This window comes from Eucalyptus grandis, chromosome 6 (genome assembly GCF_016545825.1).
Source record: "Eucalyptus grandis isolate ANBG69807.140 chromosome 6, ASM1654582v1, whole genome shotgun sequence".
Taxonomy (NCBI): domain Eukaryota; kingdom Viridiplantae; phylum Streptophyta; class Magnoliopsida; order Myrtales; family Myrtaceae; genus Eucalyptus; species Eucalyptus grandis.
In genome coordinates, this window is record NC_052617.1 from 50,355,766 (window position 1) to 50,375,768 (window position 20,003).

At 39.3% G+C, this 20,003-nt stretch overlaps 1 protein-coding gene and 1 long non-coding RNA gene across 2 annotated transcripts in view; both read left to right on the forward strand.

Moving 5' to 3' along the window:
* Nucleotides 1-20,003, forward strand: part of LOC104452202 (amino acid permease 3) — an 80,002-nt gene that overhangs the window by 20,063 nt on the left and 39,936 nt on the right. The gene's annotated exons all lie outside the window — the stretch shown is intronic.
* Nucleotides 1,372-3,494, forward strand: LOC120294237. The gene is made up of 2 exons (XR_005551734.1): nucleotides 1,372-1,892; nucleotides 3,336-3,494. It is a non-coding gene; the product is annotated as an uncharacterized LOC120294237 (long non-coding RNA).

Here is a 20,003-nt window from a genome sequence, read left to right on the forward strand (position 1 = left end):
CTTCGGCCATCGCCGAGATCAACCAACCGCAAAAGGAAAGAAAAACTGAAAATATTTTTAAAAAAAAAATTAAAAATTATCCACATGAGTGCTAACATCTATATCGAGTGATTGGCATTAATTGGACCATCACGTCAGTATTTCCCAATTAAAATTGATCGGAAGGACTACATTAACAGAATGTTAAAAGGTTTAATACTGAATTGGTACAAATACAATATGTTTAGAATTTTTTTAGTAATTTTCCCATCACAAAGTGATCAAACTATCCCCATATTAAGTTTTTCAAAGATGGATCCGCCGGTGCGCATGTGTGTAACGCGTGCTAGCCCAAAGAGCAAAGGGTGAAATGGATTTTGCTTTTCTGATCTAAATGACAAGAAAGACAAATTCCTTGAAAAGTAAAGTGCAAGGACCGCAGACTAAAGGAAATTTAAGGAACAGTTCAAGAAGTAAATGAAATTAACTTTAGGATCACGTAATTGAAAAGGAAATCAATGCATAAACACTGGAATTGAGATTACTGGAACATATGTGTCGTTGGGAGATTGAAAGGAAAGTTGAAACACCTGATGCTCAAAATTGAAACGAACACTACACTGGTGTGTGCAACGCACATTCCTAATTTTTTTTTTTGGTCAGTCACGCACCTTCCTAATTACAAGCTTGACTATAGGACTAAAACTGGATCGGAAAACATTGCTCTGATGGGAAAATTTGGTATGGTTTCAGCATGATTTGAGTAGTGCGATCTTTCTCCATGTTGACACCCGAATTTTGTTGGCGTTTTAAGTATTCATGCATTTTACAAAAATATGTATAAGAAAAAGGGGGATAAAAGATAAAAAAGCATAAAAAAATATGTATAAAAAGATATAAAAGATATATATATATATATATATATATATATATATATATATATAATAGAGAAAAATGGAAATATAATTCAGAGCACGTTCTATTTAGTAAGTTTCCGACCTGTTAAGCCCACGTGGCCAGCCCATTAATTTTATCTTTCGGCCCATACGTCTAACTCACTTTCCTTGGCCCATTTCTGTGTTTCTTTTTTTTTTTTTTTTTGCCCATCTATTTTCAACCCATCTTCCTTTGTCTCTTGTGGCCCATCTTTCCTTTTTCCTTTAAGCCTACGATTTGAGCCCATGTTAAAACCACACAAAAGAAGGCCCAGCTCATCACCCATTTCCTCTCCTCTGCACAAACGCGAGCGGGCCCAGCAGGAGCGACGCCACCAAAGGAAGAATCCAGCTGTCATCTATCTCCGTCGAAGTGGAGGCGTGGGCGGACAAAATGATTCGATTCGGATAGGGGTGAGGAATGGGTGAGAGGGGAAGGCTGTTTTTAGTTGATAAGGCAGAATATTCGGCCCTTTTTGGCAAAAGGTATGGCCAGTTTTGGCGAAGGAGGTCTTATTGGTTTTTGAGAGGTTGAAGGCTGGCTTGAGAGGAAGCTCTCTGGAGTCGAAACACAATCTCACCTTCTCTGTTCATCTCTTCTCGCCTCACAATCCTCCCGATCGTCCCTCTGCCCGTCCACCTACGATCTCTCCTCTGAAATTCAGCCACCTCCTAAACGCCATCCGCTCATAACCATTTATGGCTGTCGCTGGCTTCATCCTCAAAGGATACCAGACACGCTCTATCGTATAGGGCTTTGTAACGGAGACTCTTGGAAGCTCGTGGCATCTCCTTTGAGCGGGGAGAGCTTCGGCAAGAGGAGGAAGCTTCGGCCATTGGAGAACCTCTTGCACAATCGCTGATCATCACTCTGTCCACGACTAAGTGGAAGTCGTAGACCCGATCCCTGGACTTGAAAGAAAGTTGTTCGTCGTCTGTCGAGGACTGCACGGTGACTAGGACCCATCCCCGAACCCAGTGAGCTCTCGCTTGCCTTTACCACATTCTATAAATTTTGGTTTGAGCGATGAATTCCCGAGGAATTTAGTCGAAGCTAAGGTCGTTTTGTAGTGAGTTATGTTGAGTTGGACGTTGATTCATCTTGTTTAAGCCAAACACTACTGAAATTGCTTTTGGAGTTCGTAATCAATAGTACATGTTATAGGTGCATTTGTTTTCAAAAAACTCAATGATAAAAAAGAAAAAAAAAACAAACTTTTCAAGCGTTTTCCATGAATATGGTTTGTTTTCCTTTATTTAATGATGTATAATTGCAAATGTTTTCCGCTATTTGAATTCCATTAGAAAATGATTTTGCAATTTATCTCAGCAAAAAAAAAAAAAAAAAAATTGAATTTTTTAATTTTTATTTTAAAAACTTTGAATTTTTTAATTATTATTATTTTTTTCTCTTTTCCTTCTTCTTCTCCTTTGCTCCTCTGCTTCCTCGTGCCATCCCTTCTACTTCCTTCGGCGGTTCGTCCCCGGCTAGCTTATAGGGGGTGACCTTAAGCCGTCACTGGAGGCCTCGAGCTCACCAATCTGGCTAGGCTTGAGGCTCGTCAGATTGTTGCTCGTCGCTTGAGCCTTGTTGTGAGCTCGCCTGATTTGGCAAGGCTCAAGGCTTGCTGCCAAAGCCCACGAACTTGCTCGATCTAGCGAGGCTTAAGGCTCATCGGCCTCAGGCAAGCTCAAGCCTCGTTGCTAGAGGCCGTAAGCTTGCCCAATTTGGCAAGGCTAGAGCTCGTCAGCCATCCCCGTGGTTGATGACGGGCGGAGGAGAAGAAAATGAAAAGGAAGAAAAGAAATTCAAATTCAAATTTAAATTTTTTAAAATATAATTTTATAAGAACAATTGTTTGTAATCCAAGTACCAAATCTAGGTTTGGTAAATTCAAAAATGTTTTCCAATTCTTTTAAAGGGGAAATCATTTTTCTAAGTTTACGCTTTGATTGAAAAACTTTTTTTATTAACTAAAAGACATTTTTCATTGACTCATTTTTCTGAGCCAACCAAATATAAAAAAATGAGGAAAATATTTTCACATAAAATATATTCCACGAAACAAACACACCTTACATTTTCGATGATATGCCTGAATGAAGCATAAAAATCTTCAAGAATACGGGATCTTATGGTGAAAGCTTTAGGTGAATCATATCAAAATAAACTAATCCTGCACGAAAAATGTTAATCCAGACTTTTATGCATCCTTTCTGGCTATAAATCTCACTCTGGAACACGTTTGTTAAATCACGTATCGACTGTTTGATGGAATGCTTAAGTGAAGTGCCGAAACCCAAATGGTCGGATCGATCTTTAGAAGCCTAATTTAATGTGTTTGTTCTTACATTGTGAATTTACGTCTGATATCATTCTTTTATCTTTGTTCCCTTGCGATTTTCTTGGCTATGCATCAGTCTCTTGGTCGCCGGAAAAGCAAAACCTCGTCAGAATGCTCCCCCTCGCCGGCGAGTCCTGCGGTTTAAGGCCGTTCTAGTTAGCATTTCTTCCCATTTTAATGCATTCGTGACTGCTTGTTTGCTGGAAATCTCGAATCGAAAATGTTAGCTTCGGTATGGTTATTGCCTTTTGTTGTAGCGGTCGCCGGAGTTAGGTGTTGTTGGCCAGAGTTGGGTGTTGTTGGTCGGAGTGGATGACTAGCAGAGAGAGGTGGTTAGGCGGTGACGTGGATTCCGGTAACGAGACGACCGGAGCGATGGTGCCGGCATCGGGACTTTGGTTCTGGAAAAACGAGGTTGCTGGTCCTCATGTCCGTCGAAGAAGTAGGTCAAAGGTAGAAGATGAAGAGGAAAAAGACAAAACAGAAAAAGCCAAAAACAATAAAAGAAAAGAGAGAAAAAGGAAAAACCAAAAATAGAAAAATAAAAAAGGGGTGCTTAGGCCTTGCTTAGTGTGGGCCGAGTCTTATGAGGTTTCGGGCTGGTTGTCATCTTGGGCTAGAACCTAAGTGGGCTTAGTTAATTCCGAGTGGGCTCTTAAGGTTAATAATTTTAGTCCGACCCGATCCGAATATGTTCGGGTCGGTTTAATTGGGTTGGGCCTCTTGACCCGGTCCGAATTTCTTTTATATTAATATTAAAATATATAAAATTAAAAATTAAAAAAATTAAAAAATTAAAAAAAATTAAAAATTAAAAATTCAGGAAGTGATAAAAAGCTTTAAAAGTTTTAGGAAATGATAAAAATTTTTAGAAAATTCCAAAATAAATAAAAAATTAGAAATTTTAGAAAATCATTAAAAAATTTAAAAATACGAAAAAGTCATCAATTTTTTTTTAAATATTTAAAAATTTTAGAAAACCCTTAGAAATCAAATCCTAAAATTGGAAAATTTTTTAGGGTTTTACAATTGGCTTCCCTTTTGATTGTCTTTTTCTCTTTTAGAGATGATATTATGATGCTTCTGTGCTTTCCTTTGCAATTATAATTGGCTGCGCATTTTGATATTTTTTGTGTTACTTTCCTGCTCTAGAATAGTTCGAACGAACCTTAGATTTTTTAGATAGGCTGCCATAGCATTAGTTAACTTTTAATCAAGTTATGTACCAAAAGGGCATTAGTCTTAAGACTAATGTTATCAAATCCTCGAGTCTTGAATCTCTGGTTGCACTAATAATAAGATATCCTCTTGTATCATAGTGGGTTTGTAGCCCAGCAAAAAAGGGCTAGTGGCGACTCTTTTGTTAAAATTTGCATAAGCTTAATTGATTAAAATTTTCAACGTCCAATGTCACGTGAGGTATGGGTTTAGGAGAGCCCGAGTCAATGGATGGTTGTCGGCCCAAAGTTGTCAATACCCGTAAACGTAACAGTTTTCATAGGGCGTTAGGTCATGACACTTCAAGAGGAGTGGAATTCACGTGCATTTCCTGCTTTAACTGTTCTCGCTTCTTTGAAATTCCTCTCGTCTATTTCGATCGGCTACCTTGGCTCATACTCGCGCCTGAATCCGACCTAACATCTAAGTTGTGTCTGACCAAAAAAAAAAAAGCTAGATGAGAACATATCACATCATTAATTTCAGTGAAAGCACTTCATATTTGTAATGGAATAGTTATTATTCTGTTTGGCTGACATTATAATAGCATTGAAAAGACTAGAAAAATGTCCTAATTAATCTTCTCACTTTATTTTTTTGTTGCATTTTTACAACAAATTTGAGTAATATGCAGAGCCATTGAAATAGAACTTTTCAAAAACAGTGTTCCTGTGTGTAAACATAGGTACAGCAAATGAACAAATTCTCACACTTTAACGAGCATATTCCGCTGGATAGAAATCATCCAATCTTGCTTTCCTGTCTGTTCCCTAAAATGCTATAACTATTTTATTCACCAAAATATTCCTAATTTAAATTTTTTAAGAAAAATAAAATTGGTGAATTCTAGCGGCTTTGCGATTACATGGCATTAAGATTATCCCTAGCATGTCAATGACAGATTTATCCATCCGAGGTGGGATTTCTCGTCATAAAAAAAAAAAAAAAAAAAACTCGTGGGGCAACGAGATGAAGAGGGAAAAAACAATCAAAAAGCCGCATTTCAAATTACATAGATCTAACATTGGCAAATGAAAAAAATAAAAAATAAATAAATTAGAAGTCATTTGTACATGACAACGAAACGAAACTATATTCTCTCTTGAAGCATATCGAACTGGAAGCAATATTCTATTCTCTATCTTTAAAGGACCACCTTAGCCTTAAAAAAATCGTCCGGCATATGGTTTCTCATCCATCCTTTTCGTTGAGGCGAATATGGTTCCCCTTCATTATTAATCCCCTCCCCAAACAAGCAATTGACAGCTTTATCAAATTACCAAAAAAAAAAAAAAAAATTACTTATAAATGATGACACCATTGAACTTCCCTGGTGATTAGATCGCTTAAATTGAGAAAATCATTGTCGTTTGGGAGGTGGGCAGCGAGCCGCATCTCATTCTCGTCTTTATATCCTCCATGACCGAGGGGTGAGAAAAGAGAGGTTATTATGTAACAGAAAAGGCATTTGATTTGGTATTTTATGAGAGCGAGAGCGACAGGGAGAGAGAGAACCGAAATATAAAATAAAAAAATCAGAATTTTTTTTTTTTTGGTAAAGGGTAAGAATATATTAAGCTTTGGACAAATATACAAGAAATCGGAGCCAAAAACTCACACTCTAGCTGTGGGAAAACAGGGAGAGTGAGAGGGAGCCGAATCAAAAGATACAAAGGCAAATAAGAACAAGCTAAACAACCCACGGCACTACAAACTACCACAAACCAAACCGCCGACCCTCAATCAAAAAGCGAAGAACGGAGAGGGTGTTAGGAAGATGTAGCCAAGTCAAACACGGAGTGATCGAAGCCCCAGCTCTCTGGAGTCTTTTGTTTCTTGGAGTAGGCGGAGCATTTTTAAACATAAGAGCCTTGTCCTTCACAACCTTGATCAGGTGATTTTTCATAGTTGGGATCACCAAGGAATCACCCTGAAAATGATGGAATTCCTCTTCTTCCAAATAAGGTGGCACATGGCCCCGAAAGAGAAACGTGCAATACTATGAAAGAAATCCTTTCCAGTTAGGAATTTTAACGCCCAAGACAAGTTATCCACCCACGTCCTATTCCTCCAAGGAAAATTACACCTGGAAGCCCAAAAATATGCAAGAGTTGTGGAGGTCTCACATTCAAAAAACAAGTGGTCAACGGAATCAGGAACGGAACTGCAGAAAGCGTACACTGTAAACTCGATTCTTCCATGAGAAAGGAGTAAGGTTTGAGTTGGCAACCGATTTTTAGTAATTAGTCACATATTAAATTGAAACCTAGGGGCAATCGCATTATCCCAAATAAAAGAAGCCCAAGGCACACGTTCTTTTTAATCCTGATAGTATTCCGGGTGGAAGAAACCGAAAACGAACCTAAAGGGTCATTGCGCCAAGTGAAGCGGTCATGGGTCGTGGAGCGATCGGGAATAGGGATGCCCCACGTTGCGAGGAAGAGTTTGAGCGATCGACCTGTAGGGGAGAAGAGATCGGCCGCCACTGCATTGCTTGGAAGGTTGAAACTCTCTATAAGATTTGGTGGTACAAACAAATGTAATGGTCCACAAGTTAGCCAATGGTCGTGCCATAGAGAAACTGAGTAACCATGACCGATCTGCCAAAAGAAAGATGACCTAAAAAATCTTCGAATCTGCAGTATTTTTTTCCACGTCCACGAACACACGGTGGGTTGGGAAGAATTTCAAAAATTGTCCTTCTTTAAGAAATACGAATGAACCCAACAACACCATAGAGATTCTTTATCGGTGAAGAGAAACCAAATATATTTAAGCAAGGAGGCTGTATTGCAATCTTTCAGCTTACGAATACCTAAACCACCTTCCTCCTTAGGGCGACAAATATCATCCCAAGACACTTTGGCCCCGCCACGACCAAGTGAGGTGCCCTTCCACAAAAATTGTCTTAACAATTGTTCAATCCTATCAATGACAGAAGCAAGCAGAGAAAAAACACTTGCCCAAAAGGCTTGGATAGAATGCAACACTAACCTTATAAGTTGAAGCCTTCCTGCAAAGGATAAAAACCGATGGGTCCAAGATTGAATCCTTGCGGTGATACGATCAATCAGCATAATACAATCACCTTTCCTGAGTCTAGAAGAGATGATAGGAACCCCCAGGTAATGAACCGGAAGTGTACCTTCCTGAAAGCCAAATGCAAGCTGAATATTATCTCTAATAGAAACGGGACTGCCCAAGAGAAACACTTCGCTCTTGTTTTTGTTCGGATTCAGCCCACTCCAAGATGAGAAAATGTCTAAACTTCTCTTAAGCACAATAGCCGAGACCCAATCTGCTTGGCAAAAAAGAAAAACGTCATCGACAAAAAATAGGTGAGAGAGCTTCACTTTCTTGCATCTCCAAAAGTATTTAAACTCCTTCACCGAAGTTCGGACATTTAAAATCCCTGAGAACACCTCCATAACAAGCGTAAATAGATAGGGCGACAAGGGATCACCTTGGCGAAGACCACAACCGCCAGAGAAAAAACCATGTAATTCACCATTAATAGATACAGAGAATTTAGGCGTTCTAACACAAACCATAATCAAGCGAATTATCCAATCAGGAAACCTAAAAGCCAGAAGCGTGAGTTCCAAAAAATCCCAATCGACGGTATCGTACGCTTTTTGAAAATTGACTTTGACGGCACATTTCGGTAGATATGGCTCTAAGTGGAAACCAGAAAACAATTCCTGAGCTAGGAGAATGTTATCTCTGATTCTTCTACCTTTAACAAACGTGTTTTGGGACGAGCTAATCAAATCATTTAACACAGCAGCCACTCGATTGGCAAGGATTTTTGTAATAACCTTATAAATGGTGTTACAACACGCAATAGGCCTATAATCCGTGACAGCAGAAGCATTCGGAACTTTGGGAATCAAAGCAAGGATAGTGTTGTTTACCTCCTTTAGAAGATATCCCGAAGAAAAGAAGTCCTTAATTGCTTCTAAGACGAGCGACCCAACTGTTTCCCAATTGGTTTTGAAAAATTCAACAGAGAAACCATCGGGACCTAGGGTTTTACCCTTTGCAAGAGAGAAGAGTGTTTCCTTTATCTCGACATCGATGCCTGGACAAGCGATAGAGCAAAGATTGCGCATCCGAGAGTGGCCGGTGGATGAACGTCTTCAACTCTTGAAGAGAAGGCTTAGAAAGACCCATATGAGGTGAAAGCAGCTCAGAGAAATAGGATACAAACACTTGTGGCACAAGAAAAGGGTCTGTGATGATGAAGCCAGATGGATCTTTCACTGAAAGGATGTAGTTATTGAGTTGTCTATTCTTCACAGAGTGGTGAAAGAACTTGGTGTTTCGATCACCCTCCCTTAGCCATTTCACCCGAGACTTTTGACGGTAAAATGATTCTTCTTGGAGACGTAGTTCAACAAAAGCACGGCGCTGAAATTTCTCAAGGTCTGCAAGAGAAGAATTAGCGGGATCAACTTGAAGACCAACTTGAGTGCTGCGAAGAGCTTCTCTAGCTTCCACCGTTCTCACCGAGATGTTCGAGAAAGATTCTTTTTTGAGGGTCTTGAGGCGACCTTTTACAATCTTCAATTTAGACACAAGGTGAAACATCGGTACTCCCCACACCAGGCTATCCCAAGCATGATTGATAATCGATGAGAAACCCTGGTGCTCTGACCAAAAGTCAAAGTATTTAAAAGGCTTTCTTCTTAGCACCGGATCAAGAACTCTGACAATCATAGGAGAGTGATTGGAGATCCCCGGGTTAAGAAAAGAAGCTTCAGAGAAGGAGAACCGCTGGTTCCATTTAGAGTTAATCGAACCCGTCAATCTTTCGCATCTTCCTTGCAAAGACCTGGACGATGTAAACCGGGTAAAACAGACCAACATAACGAAGATCCACCAAATCATCCGAGCTAAGCATAACCGAAACTCATCAAAATTAGGAATCCAAGAATTTGAACCCCCAACCTTATCCGAGGGGTCTCTTATGGCATTGAAATCACCGGGCCACAAGCCAAGCCGAGTCTGCAAGACTTCATTGTAATGGATAAGATCATCCTATAAGGGTCTACGTCGCACAAAAGTATGATCTCCATAGACTGCCGATATGTAGCAACTCATGCTAGAGATGTTGAACGTAAGGTAACCATGAACAGCTTGCGCATTAGAAGAGAGGGGATCAAAAGCAACAACATTGGGGTCCCACCCGACCCATATTCTACCTCGCGGAGGGTAGTCATAATTAGCCGTCCACTTCCATCCTCTTAATAAGGTCGAGGAGATGGAGTCAAACAAAGTTTTGGGGACCTTTGTCTCAAAAATGCCAATCAAGCACAAATTGTTCGAGTAAACAAGCTTCTTAATCTCAGCTCGTCTAATAGGACCGAGAAGACCCCTAACATTCCAAAACCCAAAAAACATATTTACAATAGTGTAGGGAGAGAATCACCTCTTCTTAGAGGCCTTACGACCATAGAGGTCGCGTTGGTGTTCACCGGGGGGCGGGTCCTATTTCGGAGAAGCGCGGCTTGCTCCCCGGAGACTTTTTGGCCTTACATTTGAGATCTGTGCCCGAGGAGAAGAATTGATGGAAAGTAAATCTTCATCGTCTAAAGTAGCATGTAAACTGGAACTACCAATTTCATCGGAGCACTGAGCAGTATCCGAGTGGGAAGTCGGGTGTGATATTTTTACACGACCATCATGCACCTTGGAAGGGGCCCTCAAGAGGCCTTTAGAAATCTGCATAGATGGAAGGAGTGGTGGTTTAATTGGTGCCGAAGTCTTCAACTTCAACTTCAACTGCTCCCCACCTTTACTAGGTCGAGCTAAACCGAAAGAATCCGCCTCTTTAGTTGCAAGTTGCTTTTTCTTCTTCCCTTTTACTTGTTGCCATCCCTTATCAGCCGAAGATGAATTAGTCACAAAAGGAGTCGAGGCAAGAGGTAGGGCCACCTCGCGAGCAACAGCAGAGTTTGCTTGAGGAGCATTATGTTCATCAACGAGGTGCGCAATCATGTGCCGATCCGTGGTCTCCCTGGGGCGGTCCAAAGATCCGGCCTATTAATAAATAAGGGATTGTCTCGTGTCTTGTCTTTAGTCTGTACAAGCTGAGGGGGATTTGCATGACCTGGAGACAGAGCAGGTTGAGCAGGGGCCAAAGACACATCTTGAGGGATCGAAGGTGTGACGATCAAGGGTTGTCGAACATTCTTTTCAATAGAATGAGCAGCAACTGGATTGCATTTATGGCAAAAAATGCCACACCCTGCACAAGCCGTGGGTCTCCATTCATATTCTATATCAACCACGCATGATTCACCATGATGAACCACCTCAATTGATTCACACGAAGGCTGCTTTGCTATGATTTCTACACAGACTCTAGCATAGGCTAACATTTTCATCTGTTCCATTCTTTGGTCTACATAGAGCGGCCTCCCAACGGCGCTAGCAACTTTGCTAATTGTCTTAGAGGAAAAAAAAGCAGCAGGAAAATTTATAAGCTTTACCCACACAGGAACGGTTAGATGAGCATCCATCCTCAGCTCTAGGGCCGGCCTCCATTGTTGAAGAACGATAGGCACTTTTGAGACGGTAAAAGGCCCACCTTCTAATACCTTCCTCCGAAACTCATTGTCCGGAATGTGGAAAAAGAAAAATCCCTTTCCATTGGCCATAACTTCAACCAAGTTCACATCCCAAGCTTTCTTGAAAGCAGCTTCATAGAACTTTGAAGGGAATTCTCCTCCCAATATAGTAGCCAACAAGACAATCTTGAAGTTTAGGATTGGCGGCTTGAAGATCTTCGTCGGTCATTTCAATAACCGGTTTATTATCAACATAAGTTGGAGGGAAGAACTCCAAATCGTATCCTTTGGTTGACACCCTAGCCACCGCCACACTCGCCCAAGTACGAAGATTGGAGCTCGTCGAGGTTGCTCTCTGAGGCCGTTTAGAACCCGACCTGCCTCTACTCCTACCCCTCGGCCCACCTTGAGCTTGGGTAAATCGAGCACGGCCGGAAGCATCATTCAAACCAGCGAGGGGTCTGGGCGGTAACACCCATATTCTCGTTCACGGGACCACCAGAAGGGGATGGACCAATATCGGGATGGGGAGGGCTACGAATACCAGACCCTGGCCCCTCATTTTGGGCCGAAGCCATTCCGGGAATCATAGCAGCACAAACGAAAAACGCAGAAATAGGGGCAGAAAACCCTAGCTAAAACCGGCCATCGAACCAATGAGGAGCACGTACTAGGCCGAGCTTGAATGGGTTTTGAAGATGCCTTTAAGGCGCCACGCATCCCCGAGAATCAGCCTCAACGAACGCTCAACACTTCGGGAATCGGTCACGCAAGAAATCGGATAAAAAAATCAGAAATTATTTGTACATGAAAACGAAACGAAACTATATTCTCTCTTGAAGCAAATCGAATTGTTGAAAAAAATTTAATGAAAATAAATAAATTTATCTAAGACGTGTAAGTGCAAATACCGTCCTTAAGGATAATTCTACCATTTGGAATATAAAACTCGGTATGATAGGCTTCTGATGGCTATCCTCTCAAGATACAACAGACTTTCTTCTATATTCCACATTGAATATTGGAAGGAACAGAAACAACGTTGTATATAACCCAGTAAGGAAAATGAAAGGAAAGATTTTTTTTTAAAGAAAATGATATTCTCTCTTTCATTCAATGTATATATCAAGATTATCTTATGAGATTTTATTTTTATATTCAGAAAAAATAAAGCCGTTAAAAGAATCGTTGTAAAATAATGGAGGATTTAATTGAGAACTAAATTAAACGTTACAAAGCAATTGAAAAGCTGTTATATGACCGTTAAGAAACCGTTATATGACCGTTAAAAATAATTACGGTCTTCAATGCGATCATAACTTTTATTGAAATTATTATTGTAAATATTTCAAATTATTATTGAAATATCCAACAAACCCCACATATTTCAAAAGATTTTGAAAATAAAAAATTAATAATGATGCTAGGTTATTGGAGTTTAATGCATCGGAACTAGTGCTTGTTAGGCTATTAATTCACGAAATTATTCGTGAAGTTTGAAACTTCTATGAACCAAAAATTTCTTTTGTGAATTATAATTTTCTCCAATCACATTGTATTCTCACAAACTTTGCTGTTCAACGTGGTTTTGCGCTAATAGACTATGCGCGTGCTTGATTTATTCATAAGTGCTTTAGAAATTTTCGCCAAAGATTCTCATAGGAGCGGCCCCACTCCACACTTACATAGGTGATTCCATTAGGTGGATTCTGCAGCATAATACACCACCAATAATGGTTATAGAATTTCATTAAGAGCTTAGCTCAACCTCTTTTTCCTTGTAGTTTTGCACTATTCTTATCTTAGGATGGACAATAATTTTTAATAGTGCATCACTAGAACAACAAGTGATTTGTTATTACCCATATGAACTTGATTCATGGGATTGCTAATCACATAGGTTGGGTTACCATCACTGTTGTTTTCCTCAATTGGCTTAAGTCACATTCCCCTCGTTATATCATAAATTAATTTTCTTCTCACAGGTTTAGTCAAAGGATTAGCCAAATTCACTTCTAACTTTACAAAATCGATGGATATAATTTCATCTTTAAGTAGCTGTTTTACTATATCATGTCTCAATCAGATGTGTCTACTTTTACCATTGAAAGTTTTATTCTTTGCAATGGCTATTGCCGTTTGGCAATTACAATGCATAGACATAGAAGGTGTCAGTTTCAACCCAAAGGAATATTCGCTAAGAGGTTCCTTAACCATTCAACCTCATTGCCAGACAATTCTAGAGTCACAAACTCTAACTCCATGGGGGACTTAGCAAATATTGTTTGTTTGGCTGACTTCCTAGTTACAGCACCTCCACCATGGGTGAACACATATCCACTAGGGGATTTTATTTCATCTGAATCCGAAATCCAATTAACATCACTGTATCATTCTAATACATTGGGAAATCCACTATATAAACTACCATAATTCATGGTTCCTCTCAAATATTTTATTAATCTACTCAAGGCAGTCCAATGATCATCATTGGGATTTTGTGTATATCTGCTCAGTTTACATATAGCATAAGTTTATCGGGTTGAATATAATTTATCAAATGTATCAAACTCTCAATAACTTGAGTATACTTAGACTAAGCTACACCATCTCTTTTATTTTTCACTAATTGGATATTAGAATCATAAGGAGTATTCACAGGTTTGACATTAAAGTGATCATATTTTTTAAGTAGCCTCTCCACATAATGCGCTTGAGTAAGCCGTCACTTTTTACGATTCTAACACCTAAAAGAATATTAGTTTCTCCCATGTCCTTCATATCGAATTTAGAAGTCAAAAAACATTTTGTTTCATTCACAACATTAATACATGTACCAAAAATAAGCATGTCATCAACATATAAATTAATAATTATAGATTCACCATCAACGGTTTTTGTGTATGCACATTTATCTACTCCAATAGAAAAAAATCCATTATTAACTAGAACATCATCAAATTTCTCATACCATTGCTTTGGCGCTTGCTTTTAAACCATATATGGATTTAATGAGTTTACAAACTTTGCTTTCTTGGCTAGGAAAAATACAACCCCCAGGTTGCACCATGTAAATTTCCTATATCACCATTTTAAAAAGTTGTTTTAACATCCATTTGGTGAAGAACAAGTTTGTAAATAGAAGTTAAAGCAATTAAAACACGAATTGATTAAATTCTTGTAACTAGAGCAAAAGTATCAAAATAATCAACATTTTATTTTTGATTAAAACCTTTGCAACTAATCTTGCTTTATAGTTATTAATAGAACCATCAAGATTATATTTTCTTTTAAAAATTCATTTACAACCAATCGATTTTGCACCGGATGGTAAATCGACTAATTTCCAAGTTTGATTTTGTAAAATAGAACCAATCTCAATTTTTATAGCTTCTTGCCAAAAATTGCTTTATGTAGAAGATATTGTTTCAGAATAAGTCAAATGATCATTATCAATAAGATAAGTATAAAAATCATTCCCAAAAGAAGTTTCTTTCCTTATTCTTTTGCTCCTTCTCAATTCATCATTTGAGTTTTCAAAACGTTTTTATGAAGAGGTGCGGGAGAAATAGTATCAACGCTAAATGGAAAAATATGCTAAAAAATTATGCATCTTTTGTCTCAACTATAGTATTATTATTAAGCACGTCACTTTTTAATACAGAAATCTATATCCATCACTATGTTTAGCGTAACCAACAAACATGCAGTCAGATGTTGGGTGCGTTTGGGAACTGCTTTCCAAGGGGCTTTGGGGGGCTAAAGATCCTTGGGCAAATGCAAGTGTGTTTTGGGGTGTTTGGCAAAAAAATTTCAAAGCCCCTTTGCAAAATGTCAGCCTTGTGAAGGCTGAAAGCCCAAGGCAAGTTGGGGGCTGCCTTGGGCTTGCAGCATTCTCGGAATGCTGAACCAAGGGTTTAAAAAAAAAAAAATTCTTCCCAAATTATCCACATTGATTTTTAGTTTTTCCGATTTTGCCCTCACTACTATTCATCGTCTTCTTCTTCTTCTTCTTCTTCTTCCGCGAGCGGCCGCCGGCGAAGGGCGGGCGATCCACCGGCGACCGTCGCCTGACGGCCGTCGTTGGGGGTGGTGCGACCGACACCGGGGGCACGACCGCCGCGCCATTTGGGTCGCGGGGTTGCAACGGCGTTGCGCAACCTCCCGTGACCTCGCCGCCCGGATCCGGGGTGGTGAAGTCGCGAGACCCCACCGCGACCTAGATTCGAGGCGGCGAGGTCCTCTCACGACCTTGACGCCCGGATCTAGGTCGTTGGAGGTCAAGGCAGCGTCGCTACCTCACCGCCCGATCCGGGGGTCGCCGGAGGTCGAGGTGGCGTCGCGCGACGCTCGGCCTCGCCGCCCCCCGCATTCGGGTCGCCGGAGGTCGAGGCGGCGTAGCGCGACGCTCGTTGGCCTCGCCGCCCCATTCGGGGTCGTCGGAGGTCGCGATGGCGTCACGCGACCTCGCCGCCCCAAATCCGGGTTCACCGGCGGCCGCCGCCCCGCCTGCCCTTGCCGATCAAATTTTTTATTTTTCTTTTGATAATTTTTTTTATCACAAAAGTCCTTTGTCCCCCAAACACTATTTTGCTCAAAATACTTCACGAAGGGCTTTCAAACTATAATTTACCAAACATAGTTTACATTTTGGAAAACACCTTTAACTCAAAGGCCTTTGCATTTCTCTAAAGACTTTCCTCAAAAGTCTTTCCATACGCACCCGTTTTAGAATCTATTTTCATTTTCTTTGAACTAGGAAGCATAACTTTAGCAAGACACCCCCACACTTCCAAATATTTTAAATTAAGATGATAACATTTCCATAATTCATAGAGTGTTTTACCTGTTTTCCTATGAGGTGTTCTATTTTGGATGTAACATGCAGACAAAATAGCTTCACCCCATTAATTATTCGGAGCGTGAGAACAAATAAGCATAGAATTCATCATCTCTTTCAAAGTCCTATTTTTCCTTTCAGCTATGCCATTAGATTCGGGGGGATAAGGAAGCATAGTTTCATGAATTATTCCTTCATTTTCACAAAATTCATTAAGCAAAACATATTCTCCACATTTATCCGATCTAATTCTTTTTATCCTTTTATTCAATTGGTTTTCTACCTCAGCTTTATACAAAAGAAACATATCAAAAGCTTCATCTTTATGCCTAAGCAAATAAACTTTAGTAAATCTAGAATAGTCATCGATGAAAGTCACATAATATTGTTTACCTCCTCTAGTTATAGTTTGTTTTAAATCTCTTAAATCAGTATGAATTAAACTCAACAAATCGGATTCTCTATTATAGAGATAAAAAGCTTTTTTGTTAATTTTGTTTTGGCACATATTATACATTTATTAAAACATGGGTTTTTAATTCCAGAAATTAAACCCTGTTTTTGCATTTTCTTAATATAAGAAATACTAACATGACCTAATCTACCATGCCATAATTAATAGATTAAGCCAAGTAAGCGGAAGTAGTAGCATTTTCATTGATAACATTGGAAACGTTAAGAACAAAAAGTCCTTGATTACAATAACCCTTTCCCACAAAGACGTTATTTTTTGTCATTACAATCTTGTTAGATTCGAATGTCACATTCACCCCAACCTTTCCTAAAAGAGCTACTGAGACTAGGTTTGCCCTTATATTAGGCACATGTAATACATCATTCAAGGCCAAAGTCTTGCCAGATGCGAGCTTGAGAAGAACTTTTCATTTTCCAAGAACTTGAGTCGTTCTTAAATCACCATGATAAATAATTTCTTATCATTCCCCCACTGGTGTGTAGGAGGAAAAGGCATTTTTGTTTCCACAAATATGCCTAGGAGGAAAAGGCATTTTTGTTTGCACAAATATGCCTAGTAACACCCGAGTCTATCACCCATTCTTTTACATCGGCCACAATGTGGCCTGGGAAATAACCGCAACAATTATATCATTAGAGTCATCTGCTTTAACCAAATTGACTTTTGGTTTTGCAGAATTGTCATTTCCCATTATTCTCTTTCTGTAGTGCATTGCATGATGACCTGGTTTTCCACAAACAAACCAATAGCCTTTCTTTTTGAAGGTGGGTTGAGCAACTTAGGTTTGTAATCAGGTTTTCTGTTATTATATATGTTTTGGCGGTGTTGAGATTTTCCTTGCACCAAATTTCCCCCGGTAGCAATTTCCTTGGCTTTCGCAGCTTTTATCTCCTTTCGAGTTGTATCTTCAATGATAATATGCACGATTAGATCGGCTAGTGACAATTGCTTGTCCTTGTGCTTGAGTTGTTGCTTGTAGTTATTTCAAGATTCAGGCAACTTTTCAATCAGCAGGCCCGCAATAAATTCTTCTTGCAAATTGATGTTTTCCGCCTTCAAGTCCTCCACCAGCTTGTGATATTCATTGATTTGTGTCTTGATCTCCTTATCATCAAACATTTTCCATTGATAATAATTTCCGATTACAAATTTTTGTCTACCACATCTTCGGTAGTGTACGTTGCAGTTATGGAGTATCATATTTGTTTTGCTTCCTTGTACAGACAGTGGACATCAAACAATTCATTAGAAAGAGTATTAATAATTGTGTGCCTACATGCCTTATTAGCATGTATCCATTGATCTCGCAGCTTGTTATCAGTTGGTTTGGCCTTCGTAAGTGTGAAAGCCGTGCCGTGCACATCTAGGATAGAGAAAATCCTTTCTTGCCACCTTTTGAAATTGTTGCCATTAAAAACTTCGATCTTCGATATGTCAGGGAATGGTTTAGCATAAGACATATGTGGTAGTGATGGTAGTGCAACTAGACTGGCGGAGACAGAGGCATCAGCAACAGCATCAACTTGAAGCTCCATGGGAATTATCCTTAAGATTGTTGAAAAAAGCTAATGAAAATAAATAAATTTGTCTGAGGTGTGCAAGTGTCCTTAAGGATTCTGTCCCTTGGAGTGCGAAACTCGTTGCACTAAGATTTTGGTAGTTATCTTCTCAAGATACAACAGACCTTCTTCAATATTCCGCACTAAATATTGTAAGGAACATAAACAATGTTGTGTATGATCCAACAAGGAAAATGAAAGGAAAGATTTTTTTTTTAAAAAAAATGATATTCTCTTTTTCATTTAGTGTATATATCAAGATTGTGCTATGAGATTTTATTTTTATTTTCAGATAAAATAAAGCCGTTAAAAGAGTCGTTGTAAAATAATGGAGAATTTATTTGAGAAATAATTAAACATTACAAAGCGATTAAAAAGCCGTTATATGACCGTTAAGAAACCGTTAAAAATGACGACGGTCTTCAATGCGGTCATAACTTTTATCGAAGCTATTATTGTAAATATTTCAAAATATTATTGAAATATCCAACACGAATTAAAAGCAAGATTCTAATCTCTCTCTAAAGGACCACCTTAGCCTTAAAATAATCGTGCGGCATATTGCTTCTCGTCCATGAATATGGTTCCTCACAATAGCTGCCCCCCCAAAAAAGGCATATTGCTTCTTGTCCATCCTTGTTGTTGAGGGTGAATATGGTTCCCCGCAACAGCCGCCACGCCAACCCCCACCCCCTTCCCCCACAAAACATGGTAACAATCCAACTAAAACTGTGTTAATAAGATTGTAGCATCCCTTCAAATCTCTTTTTAAAAAGAAAGTGTAATAGCCACTGCCCCCTGTTGGGCCTCCTCTTCAAGGAAAAATCTCTATCTCAACAATAACTCTTCTCTACAGTGCAAGCCCACATGACATTTCTTTCTATTATTCGTTCCTAGATAGCTGTGGTCTTCCAAGATACATATGGAAGATTGCGAAGCCTGCTCCGCTTAAGTGTGATGGGAAGTGAGGCTGTTCAAGGCAATGATAATTGGCCGGGCAGTCAAGCTTATTCATTGATTGAGTGGACCTCGTTGGACAGGATTGTCAAAGATATCAATAGTTGCTTTGTTATCACAAAACAACTGCATTTAAGACATAGGAGTAAAACCAAGTTTCGTCATCGGTTTCCGAAGCCATCTAAACTTTGCTTCTGCTCTTGAGAGAGTTACTACTTTTTGCTTTTTGCTCCTCCAAGTAAGTAAATTTCCTCCCACAAAGGTAAAGTTGCTCGTAGTAGATCTTTTGTCCGACACACTTCTGGCCCAATCTACGTTAGTAAAACCTTCGATCTTAAGATATGCACTCTTCTGAAACTGAAGTCCTCTCCCTAAAGCTCCCTTTAAATATTGAAGGATTTGCACTACATCATCCATGTGGTCTTCACTCGGAGCATTCATAAACTGACTTACAACACTCATTGCATAGGCAATTTTTGGATGTGTATGCAACGTATGAATTAGTTTGCCAACTAACCTTTGATATCTTTCTTTATTTGTAGGCACCTGATCAAAATACTCTCCAAGTTTGTGATTCTGAACAATTGATGTGTCTATAGGTTTGCAATCTAGCATTCCCACCTCAGCAAACAAATCCAAAATATACTTTCTCTAAGATAGAAAAATACTTCTCTTAGATATTGCTACTTCTATCCCCAAGAAGTACTTGAGTCCACCAAGATTTCTCATCTCGAAATCCGTTGAGAGCTTTTGCTGTAATTTCGTGATTTTCGCCTAATCATCTCTTGTGATAATCATATCACCGATATAAACAATCAACATAGTTATCTTACCTCGACTTTGCCTCAAGAATAGGTTGTGATTAGAATCACTCTGAACATACCTATACCCTTTCATAGTCACATTGAACCATCCAAACCAAGCTTGAAGAGACTATTTCAATTCATACAATGATCACTTCAATTTACAAACTAGTCCCGGTTGTGAAGGGCTATAACTCGGTGGACTATCCATATAGATCTCCTCTTCCAGGATACCATGGAGAAATGCGTTCTTGACATTAAATTGGTGTAAAGACCAATCTAAATTAGCTGCAAGAGACAATAACACTTGTACAGTATTT